The sequence below is a fragment of the Sciurus carolinensis genome, chromosome 9 (genome assembly GCF_902686445.1).
Source record: "Sciurus carolinensis chromosome 9, mSciCar1.2, whole genome shotgun sequence".
Lineage (NCBI taxonomy): Eukaryota > Metazoa > Chordata > Mammalia > Rodentia > Sciuridae > Sciurus > Sciurus carolinensis.
Window position 1 is genome coordinate 47,639,087 of NC_062221.1, and position 3,706 is coordinate 47,642,792.

General features: G+C 43.9%; 1 pseudogene; it reads left to right on the forward strand.

Annotated features, from left to right (window-relative positions):
* The first annotated feature begins 211 nt into the window (after nt 1-211).
* LOC124993602 (charged multivesicular body protein 4b-like) lies at nt 212-923 on the forward strand (annotated as a pseudogene).
* Nucleotides 924-3,706: the final 2,783 nt, after the last annotated feature.

The window sequence follows — 3,706 nt, forward strand, 5'->3', positions numbered from 1 at the left end:
ACACTGGAGCTATTGAGAGTGAAAACAGGTTTTAAGCTCCAGTTACCCAAGGCAATTTTCAGACATTCCATCTTTATTATTTATCTCCAGAAAATGACCATTAGATCAATATGTTGTGTATGCAAACATAAGAATAACAAGCAAAAAAAGAAAATAGAAGTTAATGCCTGAAAACCATAAGCAAACTAAATATGTATATCTAAAGAGAAACATGCAGGACCTTAAAGAAAATATTGAAGCTGGCACTGGAGCAGGCGTGATGAGCAGCAATCATGTCAGAGTTCCAGAAGCTGTAGAGGTGGAAGGGGGTAAAACAAGTAAGGGCACCCTGATCCCCCATAGGGCTATCCAGCAGCTGCAGGATAGAGAGGAGATGCTAAGCAAGAAGCAGGAATTCCTGGAGAAGATGGAGCAGAAGTTGAAGGCAGTAAAGAAGCCTAGCTCCAACAAGTACACATGTACAGTGAAGCCAAGAAGAGGTATAAGCAGCAGTTGGTGCAGGTCAGAAGGACATTATCAGCCTCCATGCTCCATCAGAAGGCCCTGAACAACACCAACACCAAGATCAAAAACATGAGGTCTACCACCAATACCACAAAGGCATCCCACTCGGCATTGACATCAATCAAGTCAAGGGGTTAACACAGGACATTGCTGCTCAGCAAGAACTTGTAGAGATTTCAAAAGCAATTTCAGAACCTGTGGGGTTTGGAGAAGTTTGATGAGGACAAGCTCATGGCAGAATTAGAAGAACTCAAACAGGAGGAACTGGGTAAGAATTGCTGGAAATCAGTACCTGAAGCGGTCCCCCTACCAGATGTTCCCTCTGTAGACCCACCATCAAAACTCACTCAGAAGAGGCAGAACAAGACAGCGACATTAAGGAAGCAGAGAATTGGGTTCAATCCATGCAACTAGTCTAGGGGCTGGGCCAGGCTGCTGTGTGTGAGGAGGCAGGATGGGGAGCAGAAGATTCCATCACTCTCAATATTATTTCAAGGGAGCTGGGCTGCACCATGCTCACTCTGTATAGCATGGTCTGTACCCAGCGGCACCGGAGGAGGAGGGTTCTGTCAGGCAGGCTGTTTATAATGTTTAATTTCTGTAAAATAAACAGAATTTGGAAATCCAACATTGAGCTTCAGAAGTCCACTGACTCTGCTGCATCCTCAATGGAAAGGTTAACACTCTGCAGTTGAAATGACCTGAAAATGTTGTTTCTGTCCTTTTAAGTTGGTTGGCTTATGGCATAGCTCCTTGTAAGATTTGTATGATAGTGGCAGAAAAGTCATCTTTTAAAAGCCATAGCTTTTCCTTGTCCTTAGCTGTAATAAGGCAACTGGTTTGGGTTTCCTCAAGGGTTATATTCTGCCCATCACCTGTGTACTGACCCCTGTGTCCTCCTCTCTGGCTTACTTCTCACTCCCACTCCCTCTGTCGTCTGGAACTTGTGACACTGAGTTGAAATGGAGAGTGTTCTCCTGAGAGCAAGAGAAACTGTTAGAATCACATTCCGGTTGTACAGTTTTCTGACATGCTCTAAGGTCCTTGTTGGTGTTTGTGATGATTGACAGAAAACTCCCTGGAAACTTGTGCAAATACCTGTATTTGGATGAAATTTGTTTGCACTATCTATTAAATATCTCCATTCATTTTCAAGGAAAAACAAAACACTGAAAAGTCACAAAATGGCAATTTTTTAAAAACCCCTAAGCATAATTGCAAAATAGGGAGTCATGTGGCTACCTGATAGCTCCATGGACAAAAGGAATTTCAAAGACAGTAATCCTGACACTGACATCATTTGTATTCATTAAGTCTGGTAGTAAGGAATAGAGACACTGGCTAGATGCAGTCACATGAGGCAGGAGGGAAGAGAACAAATCTATCAGAAGGACACTGGAAGGATTTTGTGAAGCTCCTGGGGCTTCATTGGTAATTTCCTATAGAGCATTGATTTTCAACCTTGATTACATAATGGAATCACATGGGTAACCTTGAAAAACAAGCAATGCACTAGCTCCACTCAGACAAATTATATCGGAATCTCTGGGGGCAAAGCCCATGCATACATATTTTTAAAGAGCTCCCCAGCTGATTTTAATGCAGAGCTAAGGATTGAGACTACTCCTCTGAAATGTTAGAACTAACCTCACTCAATCTTGATGACCCCTAGATGTTTTTTGCTCAAATTTCTAAAATCCCTAGAAGAGAATGTAAGTGGTCCTTTTTATATTCATAGGTTACTACTGAAAAAAAAAAAAAAAGCTACTATCAAGAATGCAGGGTTATATCAGGGTTATATTGGACCAGCCATGGTGTTTTAGTCAGCTTTTCGCCACTGTGACTAAAAGACCCAACCAGAACAACTGTAGAGGAGGAAAGGCTTATTTAGGGGCTCAGGGTTTCAGAGTTCTCAATCCATAGACAGCAGACTCCATTCCTCGGGACTCAAGGTGAAGCAGGACATCATGGCTGAAGACTGTGGCAGAGGGAAGCAGCTTACACGTTTTCAGGAAGCAGAGAGAGAGAGACTCCACTCTCCAGATACAAAATATATACCCCATAGCCACACCCCAATTCCCACCTCCTCTAGCCACACCCTACTTACCTCCAGGTACCACTCAGTTAATCCCACCAGGGATTAATTCACTGATTAGGTTAAGGTTATGACCCAATCATTTCTCCTCCAAACCTTCTTGCACTGTCTAACCTATGAGCTTTTGGGGGACCCCTCATATCCAAACTATAACACATGGTCTCTCAAAATCCACATCTGTAGATCCAAGCAGGCTGGATTACTGTGCACAGCCTCCCAAAAATTGTCTGCTACACCATCTACGGGCACATGTTTAACCAATCCTCCCTTCTTTGAGAACACACACAGATGATGTGACCAGAGACCAGGTTCCAGGAGGATACCAAACACCAAAACACATGCAGAAGAAAACAAAAACTTGCAACATGATTGGAGAGAGAATAACAGACACCTGTAGAGTCATATAAAGCATATAATGATGGTCACACAATAACACAGGCTTGTCTTAGATTAGGTTCCTCCATAAGCAGAAATGTATTTGATGGATGAGGGAAAATACCAGCAGTGGGTAGGGACCCAGGTGAAACACAGAAGAGAAGGCAGGTAGTCATCTGCAAGTAACCCGTGATGCTACAACCTGACAGGGAGGAAAACCAGGGTGGCTGTGAAGAACACACACCTTGCAACTATTCCACCCAAGAAGGGCAAGCGAGGATACTGATAAGCCAACTGCCATCAGCCCTGGGTTGAGGGTTGCTGGGGGGAAACAGGAGGTGTTAGCACCTGGCAATTGAGGCCTGCTGGGCATGGGTACAGGTCGGCTCCAGCAGCTAGTAAACACCCCCAGTGAATGAGATGTGATGCTGGTGTTGGCTTCAGCTGAACCACGAAGAAGTGGCAAGATGTGAATGGAGACGGAGAACCCCAACAGCATCTGCTCTGGCAGGGAAATGCTGAACAAGGTCCAGTAGAAAGAGTGCTCTATTTGACAAAAGGATATCTCCATGTGAGGCCAAGACCAACAGTAGTATGAGAAGCAGATTCGAAAGAAACGCTCTTTACAAGACATAAAGCATGAGATGCACACTAACTGCAATTAACTAACAGTTTGAAACAGAGATTATACCTAGGACTCAGGACTTGGTCTTTGGAGTCACAGTCCAGTTC